The following is a 14,969-nucleotide window of genomic DNA, read 5'->3' on the forward strand; positions in this document are numbered from 1 at the left end:
CAGGAACATATCTGACATCTTTGAGAAGCAATTTGCATCCAATGCTGGTTTCTAACTGTATATCTCCCATGCCCACAATTTCACATTTTGCTTCATTTCCCATCCTGACCCAACCAAAGTTTCCACTGGTGTAGGAAGAGAAGAAATCTCTATGTGGTGTAATATGAAAGGAAGCTGTCATATCAACTACCCACATAGACTCATGACATGCGAGATTAACATAAGCATCTTCACAAACAACTAAATCATCACCATCAGATGCAACTGCTGCAGTGTCTTTTTCTTCTTTTGATTCTTCACCTTTTTCTTTCAACTGTTCCTTTTTAAATTTTCTGCACTGTCTCTTCATATGCCCAAGCTTGCCACAGTGAAAACATTTTATCTCTTTTCTTGTCTTGGATATTCCCCTTGACTTGTCACGATTGTCATCACCACGAGGTTTTCTGCTTTTACTTCTCCCCCGCTTTTCTGTAACAAGTGCCTCTGTATGAGAAGAAATACCATGCTCTTTTCTTCTTGCCTCTTCATTGAACATGCTGTCTTTTACCATACCCATAGTCATTATACCGTTGGGAGCCGAATTGCTGAGTGACACTGCCAAGGTTTCCCAATTGTCCGGCAAAGAACTCAACATAAGTAATGCTTGCACCTCATCATCTAGTACAAGTTTCATGGTAGACAACTCATTCAATAATCCTTGAAAATTACTCAAATGCTCCGTAACACTTTGCCCATCTTTGTACTTCAAATTCACAAGCCTTCTTATCATAAAGGCTTTGTTCTGAGCAGTCTTTCGCTCATAAAGACTCTCTAACTTCAACCAAAGTAAGTAAGCATCAACTTCTTTGGCTACACGATGGAAAACACTTTGATCAACCCATTGCCTAATATATCCGACGGCTTTCCTATTTAATTTCTTCCATTCATCATCGGTTTTGGCATCCGGTTTAATCCCATTTAACTCAATAGGCTCAAACAATTCTTTACAGTACAAAATATCTTCCATCCTAGTCTTCCAAATTGAATAATTGGAAGCCGTGAGTTTAAGCATGCTATTAGTTGACTCCTCCATTTAATTTACACAGTAATTTCACAACCAAAGCTCTGATACCACTTTGTTGGTGTGAATGCCAATAACAAAATGCACAGCGAAAATTATCTACCCCTCATTGTGCAAATTAAATAGTCAATCTAGCTAGCATCATAATATCAACTCATCCAAAGACAATGCAGAAAAATAAATCCAGCAACCACCACAAGCAAGACACCAGAATTTTTTACGTGGAAAACCCTCCGGTGTGAAGGGAAAAACTACGGGACCTAGTCCAGTTAAAACTTCCACTATCAACAATAATGGGCTTACAAATTGTCTTCTCTAGAACAATATCTAGAGGTTATCACCACATCAAGAATACACACATTCTTGGATTAAAACATAAATTCATCACTATAAAGTGGATTCCAACAACAACAAAGAAAGGTCTCATCAAGTGGGGATGAACAACCGAGCAACTGGAGAGGAAGTCCAACGATCGACACCAGTAAATGCGTAGCCCTCGTCATCAGGAACAACGTATTGAAATTTCATCAAGATCGGACCATAAATGACCCTCTAATCTCTGACGGAAATGGGTATGTGTAAAACACTATTTTTCTCTCCTCCCTCACACTGTTTGCTCGAGCCTTGTTTTTGAAAACTCTGAACTTCCCTCTCTATCTCAAGCTGAAAAAATCAGCTTGCCATCTTTCTTTCCTTTTTTTTTTTTTTTCTTCATTTGGACACAGGTCACGCATTGTGCGTGACCTGTTCCTAGCCAGCAGAAACAGAGGCGCAGCCTCTGTTTCTTTTGGCTCAAGGGTTGGTCCCCCACATAGGAGGGACCACCCAACAGTGTCTGTAAATAAGGAAGATGAAAGGAACAGAAATGATTGCAAGCTGAAGTAGATACCAAAGGAAGGGATCCATATCTCTCTCTGCTTAACAAGAAATGACAATGAATAAAGGAAACTTTGGTGTTGGGCAAGGACCAGCAAACATACTCGGGATATAAATAGGCAAAGAAATATATCTGCATATCCTTTTCACTACAAAGAAACTGCATTGTTCATCTTGATTTATTAAGATTAAAACTTTTCAACATTCTTGTTTGTCCTCGACAATCAAAAAGAATTCTGTTTTTTGTTGGACTTGATTTCCTTCTTTGAAGTCTCACGGCCGGCTAATATTGATCATGATTTTGTATATTTGATAAGGCCTGATATTAATTATATATACAAGTCCTATATAAAGTTTTCAATGAAACTACTTCTGATACTAACATGTATTAAAAACTCAAGGAAACATGAAAATAAAAGAAAATTTATGCAGAGGGAAATCTTTGTCTTCTCCTCTCAAAACAAAAACATTAACAAAAAAATCCGACACACCAAACACTTCTTAAAACATAAAAATAGCTTTCACCTTTATATCACATTAGAACACTTTTTTAAAACCATAAACAAGAAAAATACCCCCAAAAAAACCTTAACGACAATAACAAACATACCCCTGGATTCCCTTTTTAGTTTTAGTATGTGATAATATAATCTAGTGTAAAAAATAACAACTGCTGCTTCCATTGGGAAAAAAAAAAAAGGCTAAAAACCCAGTGGTAGTGGGTTTAATTAACAATTAGTGTAAAACAAATATAGGAATATGATACATTGAAGTGTATATTCCACTTCTTGTCTTCTTTCTCTACTCCTACACATGTATTGGCCGGATGAGGCATATTAACAAAATACAGTCCTGCACAGGAAATTTGTTTTGCTAAAAATTAAAGATAAAGCAAAAATAAAATCTCGATTTTGCCTTTAAATCCAGACCTTCTTGCTGACGACAGCCTTTGGCAACAATGTGGGCTTTGTAGCACTCAATCGAGCTCTTAATTAGCCCGACATATGATGTGGAATACCCATTTACAGTTCACAACATTTTTGTTTGTAGGAGGAACTATAATTAAGGATCATGTACAAGTATTCATAGCTGGTGGTCAACTATGTGTCTGTGAATAGACCTTTAGACCTAGACACTGATCGAAGGCAAAAAAAGGGAGACAATGACTCTTGTCACTTTGACCGTTGGAACAAATCCATATCTCGTTTCTATATATATATATATATATATATATATATATATATATATAAGGTTATGTGGATGCATGCGGTTAGCTGTTTTTGCTAACCACTAACTGTGTACGATCGAATACACGGATAGCATTTAATTGTTGTTAATAACCACTCGCTTGTACAACTATACGTTGAAGAAAGATAAAAATATATAATGTGTTTTGATCTTATTCTCATTTGGTGTGATATACCGAGGAGTTCATTCCTTATTGGAGGGTATAAATGCCTTAGTTTATGCCAGGTCCCTACAAGAATTATTATCTTTCAGGAGGAAATTCGGTTTGATGAGTTCAACAACCACTTGGTCCACCTTGTTTCTTTAATATGAAGTTAACGAACAATAAATTAATATAACCTTTTTCTTGGGTGGCCATGTGAACCACCTTATGCTGAGAGTGGGTGTGAGAGTCAGCTATTGTTAGGGTGTCGTTGTTCGATCCCCTTTGAGGGTGGAGGGGGTGGCTCCACCTCCCTCTCCTTCGGCAAAGTGTGGCGGTGGGGGTTGAGTCAGTCTCAGTATCCCTAGCCTCCAACCTTTTTTTATCTTTTTAATTTTATTTTATGGGCATATGTACGTGGCATAATGACATGGTTTTGATACATTTGGCACAATTTTATATATTAGTCTTTTTTTGAACAAATAGCATGTGTTATTTAGGATCTGAATGCCCGAAGGCTACATCATGAGCAACCTAGAAACAAGAGAATACACAAACACAACCAGCAGAAAATACAATCCAAAAATGTCAGAGGGGGAGCACTATCTTCGCCGGAGACCGGCGCGTGTACAACACGCGCCTCCCTCGGAACCGCTAGCCGACAGATCAGCCACCCAGAGCCCCGTCCGTCGCCTTTGCTCAGCGAAAAAACGCCGGAGCGAGACACCACGCGCCGGTAGAAGAGAAAACTTCACTGGCGCGTAACAATCACGCGCCAGCCACTGTTTATCCCGACAGCCGGAAAAAGTAGCGGCGGAACAAGAAAACGCCGGTGAGCCCATCTGGGCGGCGCGTGTCTCTAGAAAGCCGATGGATAGCCGTAGATCTAGCGTTGAAATATGAAGACAATTAATGCACAATACGCTCCACCGGCGAGACAAAACAAAGACAAGAACACCACGCCGGACACCTCGGGAAGGACCTCCTGCCAGAGAACAAGAAGAAAGAAAACAAACACAAACACAAACACAAACAACACAAACTCCAGAGTCCAAAGGACTCGGAGAAACAAAACTCCACAGCCAAGACGACTGGGAGAACGACTACCCTCCCATGGTAAACACCATGAAGGGAACAAAAAATTCCACCGGAGAAGCCCTCCTTCCCCACGATCAACAGCTTATATGGAGAGGATGTCAGCTACTATTTCAACCGTCAAAAACTCGAAAAAAAAAATTAACTGAAAAGCTTGTATGTCATATCACATATGGTGATCGAAAACTTGGGTTCTTACCTGTCACATGGTCAAAAAATCATTCAAGTATGGGGGCAGTTTTTTTTTTTTTTTTTTTTTTTTTTAGCCGATTAAAAATCCCTCTTCTATTTTAGCAATTCATTTTTTAATACAAACTCCAATAAGATTATATATTTCACATTATATTTTCTTTAAATATTATTTTATATTTTTACAGTCCTTATTTATTATTTTTTTATTTTATTTTATTTTTTTCCACTTTTTACCTTTTTCGAGATATTATTATATTAGTCCATAAAAGCTAGGCTGGAGATGCCCTAAGAGAGGATTTATCGATCCTAGTGTATTCATGTCTTTCCTCTCGTAGAGTTTTGTTGAAGCTGGACCACGCACCCTTTCATACATAAAAACTTTCAATCTATTGGAGATTCGGTAAAAAGAGATCAAGTAGAAAAATTGTCCAAAAGTTCTTAAAGAACTACTGCAGTAGAAGACAAGCGGATCACTTGTTTAATTAGTACAAAAGAGTGTCAATTTCAAAGGTTCTGTAAGTGTAAACTTCTTGTAATTTCTCATTCTTCTATAGTGAATTGATTTTCTGAGTTTGGCTATCCTGTAATGATTTTTTTTTTATTTGAAGTATTCAAAGATTTTTTACTTCGTCACCAAATTACTTGTGTTGGTTGATTTATCACTTTCATTATATATGGTAAATATTTGTGTGGTTGCTTATTTTTAAATTCTAAATTATATTGACATACACATATTCAACCCTACTTCTAAGTGTTATAATTTAGAGTCGTGGGTTATATTTGTAAGAAATTACATAAATGTCCCTTATGTCATATTTAATTTGATATAACGGTTACGGCTTTTAATTACTGTAACGGTAATTATAATAAATGTATTCAATATGATTTAAACGGTTTTTTATATTCCACATTATGGTTCATGAAAATAACGGTTTTTATATTAAATTTTCTGATTTATTCTCCTTGATGGGAGGAGAATAATCAGCTATCTATTGATGATGAGGGTCCCTAGCCTACCTATATATAGAGCCCTGTGTATCCATCTATTGGCACACTCATAGGCAATGGCCAGAAGAACTCTCTGAATTTTGTTTTTTACAGATTTTGGTGTTGTAGAAAACTTCTTCGTTCTTCGTTCTTCATCAAGCTTGAACAAAATATGGCTGGAGGTATTTATAATTCCGCTGCTTATTATTTTAAAGCATTTTATTTATATATTATGCTTACATGTGGTATCAGAGCCGGCCTCTATGCCAATTTGTTCAGCTTCTAGTTTTAGATTATGTAAATTTTCTGTGCATAAAATTATCTCTGTTTATTGTTTATTATTTATATTGTTTTACTGTTTTACATATGTGCCTAAAAATGCTTAAGAAAAGCGTGAACACTGTAAAGCAATAAAACTACCATATTGTGCACAGAAACCCACACTGTTTTGTCTGGATAATTGCATTGTAAAGCATGAAAAATCATGAAAATTTTTAATTCATATTTACAGTTTTTGCCATTATGAAATTTGCTGCAAAAACACGAACGGGCTGAAACCCACTGCCCTCCACTGTTCGGATCCATAGCCCTTCCTCAGTCACCGGCCGATCCTCAGCAGCCATTCGCTGGCGAAAACCCGCATAAGGCTGAGCGGGTTTTCGCCGCATGCAGAAGGCATCGGCCTGTAAGGCCGGCCTCTTCATCACTAGAACTAGTGGCCTGTAAGGGCCACCTATTTCCTGGGCAAACGGTGACCCCTCTGGGTCGCCGTTGCTGCCAAGCAGCAGCCCATTGTGGCTGCTGCATAAGGCGGCAGCAAGCCGACGGGCGGCGTCCGGATTTTAAAAAAAAAAAAAAAAAAAGGGAAGAAGAAGGAGGCGCAGGGGAGATATTTTCGGGTCATTAGGGTTAATATGGGTTTCGGGAATGGGTTTTTAACAACAAGCCCGATCCAGTTTATAAAAAAAAAAAAAAAAAAACCTGGATCATCAAGTGGGCTGACCCAGAATTCCAACCCATTTTTAGCCGCCCATCCCGAATTAAAAACATTTAAGTTATTGTGGGGTTTAGATCTTGGGCTCTCTAAAGGTTTTAAGACTACTAAAACCATTGGGTCATAAGTTTTATTATGTCTTTATATTGCAATTTTATTTGTCTTATAATTTTTTCATTATTCAATATTAAAATTATTGTTTCTTTAATACTTGAACTTATGGATATATTCAAATGTTTAATTTATATTGTTTAAATATAAAATTGCTTGATGCCTAGACCCAAGAATAATTAGCAATACCATACATGCTGGTGTGTTTACAGTAATATCCAAGAATGCAATGTCTAGAAAAGTTCTGGCTAAGGAAAGTCTTGGGATTTAAGTGTGTCCGTTGTGACCCCCCTCACTTTCCTGGGAACTCACCTGGTTGCACATTGGAAAATGCTGTTTACCCCATTTAGGTATTGGTTTGTTATATTCTTGGGGCCATTTGTGGGTATCTATAAAGTTGATTAGATGTTAATGAAGTCGCAATTATTATGATAATTTTGGGAGAGCCAAAGCATTCCAATTTTTGAATAATAATTGCATCAAGATTACACACACGTAATTATCATAATAATTTTGGGAGAGCCACAGCATCCCATTTTTATTGATAATTACATCAGGATTACACGTATGAACATCGTAAAGAATTTTATTAGATGTTCATGAATTGCAGCGAAATTATTATAATTTTGGGAGAGCCATAGCATCCTAATTTTATAATAATTACATAAAGTTCGTACACAATTGAACTTCATATAGAAAAATTAACATCATGTTGTAATTAATTCATAAATTTAATTGCTTATCCCCACAGGGACGTTTTTATTTTTATGACTTAATTAGAATAAGATAACAAATTTAGCATTAAAAGTAAAGTTTCTCTTAGGCCCACAGGTACGGAGAATTTTATTTATTAATGTTTAAATTTATTAGTCTTATTAATAAAGGGTAAATTTCATGCGTGATGCAACCTTTGCCCACAGGTAGGTTGAAATTTACTATTTACTATTAAATTGGCATTGGCTAATTTAAAATAAAGTTACTTCATAGCATTAAAGTATTCCTTTGTTTATTTTTTGGTTCTTGCAGTTATTCCTATCACTCTACTTTTAGTAGTTGTATGTTCCAATACTTTATGCTAATAATTTTTCTGACTGAAAAAATGCTTTTATAGTCTCAAAAGTGTTTCTAATCCCATTATGGGAATGAAGGATATGATAGGTTAGCTTAATTCCCTAAAGATTGAGATTTTTTAAGTCATTCTTGGTATATTTCATTTTGAATTTTTTCTTCTGATTATTTTATCTTGTAGCACACATAAAGATCATTGGTTAATTAAAGGAACTTCTAACCATGTGTGTTCAAGAAGATGAGAGAATCCATAAAGTCTTCACATGATTACTCATGTTAAAGAAAATACCAATAAAGGCAATTATGTCCAACATTTAAAGCATGAGAATAAGGTGCCAATAAAGTATTTTGGTAATCAAGGTACTTATTTCTCTTGCAATAAAGAAAACATAAGGGCATATAAAGAAAAATTGCATGAAGTAAGAGAAATGACTTGAAATTAATAAAATCTCATTTATATAGTGTATAGTGAATCTCCTTTATTGACTCCTTTAAATATGTTATGGATTGATTCTGGTTAACAATCCATGTTGTCAACACAATGCAAAATTTTCTTAAAATAAATAACACGTGTTTACAATTGAAGGTTATTGGGATTTATAGATTAATTTTTAAAAATTCAGTTATTTTTACCTCAATAATGTTTTAAATATTCCAAATTTTTCAAGAAAAATTTAATTTATATTTTAGTTTGTTAAATAGAATTTCAATTTTTTAACTTGAAATTTTTATTTAGGGTGGAATATTAATTGATGGTTTATTAAATTTTATCTGTATCCCAAGTTTGAAGCAAATTTATTGTTTATCTTTGCATAAAGATGTTGACGTATAGTGGAGTATTATGAATGAAAAATGCTCTTATCATGGCATTGGAGATTGAAATATATCTCCATAAAGAAAATAAAAGTCGATAAATAATAATTTATTGATTTTGGTACTTGTGTGGACTGCATAAGGGAAAGTATATCAACAAGACCACTAAAGATGCCAAAGAGAGCCTTTTGAAATTCTTGAGATAATGTACATTAATAGGTGTTGACCTTTTCATACTCATTGTCTAAATGGTCAGAGATATTTTTATCTCATTTAGTGATGGTCATATAAGGTTTATGTATCTCTATCTTCTAAAAATAATAAGGCTAAGGTATTGAATGCTTTCAATACCTATAAGGTAGAAGAAGAGAAACAACATGAAGATCATAAGATCTAAAATATAGGCAAAAGAGTATTATTGTAGGTACACACAAAAGGGGAATTGATTAGTAATACTAATCTTCTATTACCCTTATCGAGTAAAGTCTTAAAGACCGTTGTGTATATATTAAATAGGATTCCATCTAAGGTTGTCTTAAAGACACCTTTTAAAGTATGAAATAGATGGAAGACTAGTTTAAATTATTTACACATATGGGGTTGCCTTGCTAAAGAGGGGATTTATAATCCTCGTCTAAGAAAATTAGATTCAAGGACAACCAACGAATCTTTTATAGACTATCTAGTAAACTTTAAGGGGTTTTAATGTTTTATTATCCTTCATATAATCATAAAGTTGTTGATTGTAAAATTTCTAGAGGATGTTGAACCTAGTGGGAGTGTTTATCCTCAAAGATTTTACTTAGAGGAAATACAAGAGTTGACTAAGGCTCCTTCATATGAAGGATGTTTGATTGTACTTATGGAAAATCAAATTGATTACATTGAACTACAATCAGTTTTGGAATTGTCAACTCATGAAGAATAGGTTCAGTTTGAATCTACTTAAACTTTGCAAAATGCAGAGGAAGTAGAATTAAGAAAAACTTATAGAATAAAGAGATCAACAATCTCTAGTGATTATGTTATGTACCTCATGAGTCTGATTTTGAAGTCAGACCTAAAGATGATCCAAAATTGCTTTCACAAGCCATGACTGGAGATAATTCCACATTGTGATACAGTAGCTCATTTTGATCTAGAGCTACATCAAATGGATGTGAAAACAACTTTCCTGAATGAGGATCTTAAAGATGAGGTTTACATGGCACAATCTAAAGGTTTTATAAATAACAGTCAGAATGCTTGCAAATTAAGCAATTCTATTTATAGGCTGTGACAGATCTCTCATTGGTGATATACTTTTTATAAGGTTATTGCTTCATTGTTTATTGAAAACCTTATTAATTAGTATATACACCTTATGGTCAGTGGGAGTACAGTAATCTTTCTAGTCCTATATGTAGATATTATTTTGCAAATAGTGATTTAAGTTTGCTACATGAAGTTTCTTTCTCAAAGCTTTGAAATGAAGGATTTAGGTGAAACTTCTTATGTCTTTGACATAGAAATTCACAAGAGACATAAAGCACATTGACATTGTCTCGGAAGGCCTACATTGAATAAGTTTTGAGAAGATTTAGAATGAAGGATTTGCACCTTCAGTAGCAGCTAAGAGGGATAAATTTAATACATATTAAATGTCCCAAAATGTATTGGAACAAAGGGTAGATGAAAGGTCTTTTGTAAGTATCTGCATTATGCAACCTAATGTAAGCATAGACTTGCACTAGACTTAACTATTTGACTGACAATAAGATTACTGGGTCAATAAAGTACTGCAAATAAAGTCTTGCGGTGTACGCAAGGAACCAATAAGTACAGCTTAACCTAAAAGATACACTTTCCATTTGGAGGTGGTTGGTTATTTATATTTTGAATTCTATTGATTGTGTAGATAGTAGAAAGTCTACTTTATGGTATATATTTTCTTATTGAGAGATATATCCTAAAGATGCAGAAAACAAGCTATAATTGCTACGTCTACCAAGAAAGTTAAAATTCTTACATGCTATGAATTTGGTACATAGGCATGATAGATGAGACATTTTGTTGAAAGTCTCAATATTGTCGATTTATAGTTAGACCATAAAGATATTATGCGGTACTATAGTTTTCTTTTATAAGAATAAAGAGTAGAAGCATAAGTAAATCGACATCAAGTATCTCAGTATGAGAGAGAACATCAAAAGAAATGAAGTGCTCATTGAGCATATTAGTACTGAATTGATGATTGCGGATCCTATGACTAAAGGTTTACCGGTAAAGCTGTTTAAAAGTCATGTGGAGCATATGGGACTCATTGATTCATTTTGTACTTAGTTCTTTCTAATTTGTCTATAGACATCAAGTTATTATTAATAAAGTTTGTGCGCATTTGTTACATTATCCATGGGGATAAAATTAAAGTTGGACCCGAATAACTTATAGGAAGTTTATTCATAAAGTTTGATTGCCCATATAGTACTCATTTAAGGAATATTTTATATGTAATACATGGAAGGGACGACTTATTATATAAAGTTTTACCGCCATGATTCATGTGTAGTATTCCTTATGTGAGTGGGAGGATTTCATGAATTGTTGGAATAAATATAGTAATTGTCATATTGAAGAACCGAACATCATAAGGAATTATATGTGTCATAAGGGCCAAGTGGGAGAATGTAAGAAATTACATAAATGTCCCTTATGTCATATTTAATTTGATATAACGGTTACGGCTTTTAATTACTGTAACGGTAATTATAATAAATGTATTCAATATGATTTAAACGGTTTTTTATATTCCACATTATGGTTCATGAAAATAACGGTTTTTATATTAAATTTTCTGATTTATTCTCCTTGATGGGAGGAGAATAATCAGCTATCTATTGATGATGAGGGTCCCTAGCCTACCTATATATAGAGCCATGTGTATCCATCTATTGGCACACTCATAGGCATAGGCCAGAAGAACTCTCTGAATTTTGTTTTTTACAGATTTTGGTGTTGTAGAAAACTTCTTCGTTCTTCGTTCTTCGTTCTTCATCAAGCTTGAACAAAATATGGCTGGAGGTATTTATAATTCCGCTGCTTATTATTTTAAAGCATTTTATTTATATATTATGCTTACAATATTTTCATTCTTTTTTCGTAAAACACAAGGTAAAGTACTTGTGGTAATTCAAAAAACCAAAAAACAAAAAATCTCAATAATCATCTTTGGAACATTAAGCAGATTTTTTTCTAAGATATGGCAAAAATTTGAAACATGATAGAAAGTCACTTTTTTATGTTTTATTATTATTATTATTATTATTTATTTCGAGGCATATGTGGCATCATGACATAACTTTTTAAAACACGTGACACAATTTTATTGGTGGTGAATTAAGATGTGAGTTATATAGCATTAAAAACTTGGGCAAAGTTATGTTTGAACAGTGTTTCACGAGGACAAAATTTTCCTTCAAATTAGCTTTGAATTTTTTTTTTTAATCCAATTTATTAAGTTAATATATGTTCAAAATGCATATGATTGTCACGACATTTCAAAAAATTCATAAGAAAAGCACATGATTTATTAAATATCACATGTGAGAATTAAAGATACATTTAAAAACTACATCCATTTTAAACAAATATCAACTTAATATTATGAATTAAAGGATTACTCCCAACCAATTTGGAAGGAAATTTTGTTCTTTCACCATCATCAAAGTAGCTTTAGAAATTTGTCTATAAGAATGGTAGCTATTGGGCCAATTAGCCGGATGCTTCCAAGTTCCAAGCACACCAGTACCGGCTCTACCATATAAAAATATCTAGCCAGTCGCCCAAGGCCCCAATTACTGAATATTTTTTTTTTCTTCATAAAAGAATATTTGAAGACTTAATTATAGTCAATATTATATAAATATAGCCCCTAAGTATGGTAATAATCAATTAAAAATGCACTAATTTTTCAACATTCTATTCTTGAAATAAGTAATATTAAAGACATTTTTAAATAAATCTCATTTTTCAACTTTAAACGTTCTAATCTTAAAAATAATAGAGAGATTTTTCTAGGACTTATGTTGAGCATCGAGCAGCCAAAATTTCAATCAAAATTTTAATGGACAACAATTTTGCATTCCAAAAAGAGCGAAAAAATAATTTTTAAATAAAATTATAATATTAATATTAAAATAAATATTAAATTTATTTCCTTAAGCCTCAAAACACATCCATCGAGCCGGCCCTAAACAGATCACCCATACTTATTTGAGTTTGAAGCAATGTCTTCCATTGCATGATGGGTCATTTAATGCTATTCCTTATCTTAAAGAAGCATGACAAGATAGCAATAAAAGCTAGCTAGTTGTTGCACCATCGTGTTTTGTCTCACTCATTTTGATAGATCGAGACTTGCACCATCCCCCTCCCTCTATATTATTCACATATATTTTCCTCCTCCTTTTTATTTTTTTATTTTTATATTTACCTACCGATTTGACTTAAATGCTATATATATATATATAATTTAATGGTTTAGATTTAATTTCACTATATCTTTTTTTCTTGTGAAAAAACTTGAAAATTAAATTTGAATAGTTGAACATGACTAACATTGGTGCACTTCTAATTTGTAATGGACAAAGTTGTATTCTAGATTAGGTTGAAAAAAATTCTTCAAAAGCTTAATTTATTTAACTGACATCGATCCTTATAGTACATAATTTTCAAATATTCTATTAAAAATGCATATAATAATCACATACTCCAAAGACATATGCCAGTATATTTTTAAAAAAAAACCCAAATTAAAGGAAAACTTTATCTATTTGTAATAGGAAATAGTAATAAGGATGCATTTAGGATTGCGATTTTGTAGACAAAAAGTGCGATTTTAAACCAAATTGCAAAAAATGAACTGTTTGGAAATTGAGTTTTTAAAAAATTGCAATTTCAAATCACAGGTAAATAGAATTTTAAAGGCTAACATGCGATTTTGCCAAATGTTTAACTAAAATTTTGAAAATCACTTTTTCAAATCGTACATTTTAAAATTTCTATTTTTAAATCGCACTTTTTGAAAACGCAAATCCAAACAGACCTTAAAGAACTTTGGAGATTAGAGGCCAGGATTGTAATTTCCATTGTTCTTTCTTTTCACTAGAATGAATAATGTTATGCGATAAATTTTTATCTCACTTTGCTTGTGTGTTCATTGCTAATTTGTCTTTGAATTTTTTTTTTTTAAAACAATACTTTTATCTCGGGTTGATTGGGAGTGTCAAATCAACTAAGTAGACTATAATTGTGATTTCTAACATTTCTTCACTGGAATCAATTTTTTTTTAATAAAAATAATTTCTAAAGGTTTGTAAACTGTTCATACATAAATATGATAAGGACACTTTTACAAATGCTAAAAGTTCATTTAGGTGTGAGATTTTTTTCATAAATATTTAAATTGCAAATACGAAGAGAATTTACTTTTTAAAATTATGTTTAGATGATTTAAAAAATTTGAGATAAAATTAGAAAAAAATATTAAATTTTAAAAAACAATATTTAAAAAATAATTGTCATCCAAACATGCCCCAAGATTTTGGCCTTTCTCACCGACGCATCTATTTCAGGGCTAAAATTCTGGGGTACGAATGATTAATTCTAGCTTTGTCACCGACAAGATTTTGGCATAGGGGCTTCGCATGACCCTGCGAGATGTGGATAAGTTGTTCTATTCTTTGTGTTTGGGGATCCTTCAATAACTATGCACTCTCTCCTTTTTCCCTTAATATTTCTCTTGCCTATCATTTGTTTTTCATAAAAAAATAAATAAATAAATAAACTAACAATAAAATTTTATATTATTAATGAACATGCAACAATCTCGAAATGGATATTATCATACCAAATGCCAAGATCCTTGGTTGATATATAATATATATAAAGTCGGATGGTGTTATTCTTTCTATTTTTCAAAAGAAAATAAAAAAAAATAAAAAAAAAAAATCCAAAATTTCTTTGAAGACAAATAGACAATGGGCTCTTTCTTTTTCTTTTTTCTTTTTTTAAAGTAAGTAATCGGTTCTTTACTTAGTTTTCAAGGACGGAGCCAGAAAAATTTGATGAACATGAACTAAAAAATTTGTTGGTAGAAATCAATAAAGTTTTTTTTTTTTTTTTTTTTGGAATTAAGGGGGTCCCTGAACTGACTTCCCCTAAATCCGTCCCATTTGCTTTCCTACGAGGAAATTAGGAATGTGATTAGATTATATCAAAAGTTAAAGTTAGTGCTATGTTGTTGCTTGGATTACACGGAACCTTCTTTTTTTTTTTAAATTTGTTTTTTTTTGTCCCCGGCCTCTCAAAAATATCTTTTTCTAAAAAGATTTTGCGATATCTTG

Source organism: Alnus glutinosa, chromosome 6 (assembly GCF_958979055.1).
Source record: "Alnus glutinosa chromosome 6, dhAlnGlut1.1, whole genome shotgun sequence".
Classification (NCBI taxonomy): Eukaryota; Viridiplantae; Streptophyta; class Magnoliopsida; order Fagales; family Betulaceae; genus Alnus; species Alnus glutinosa.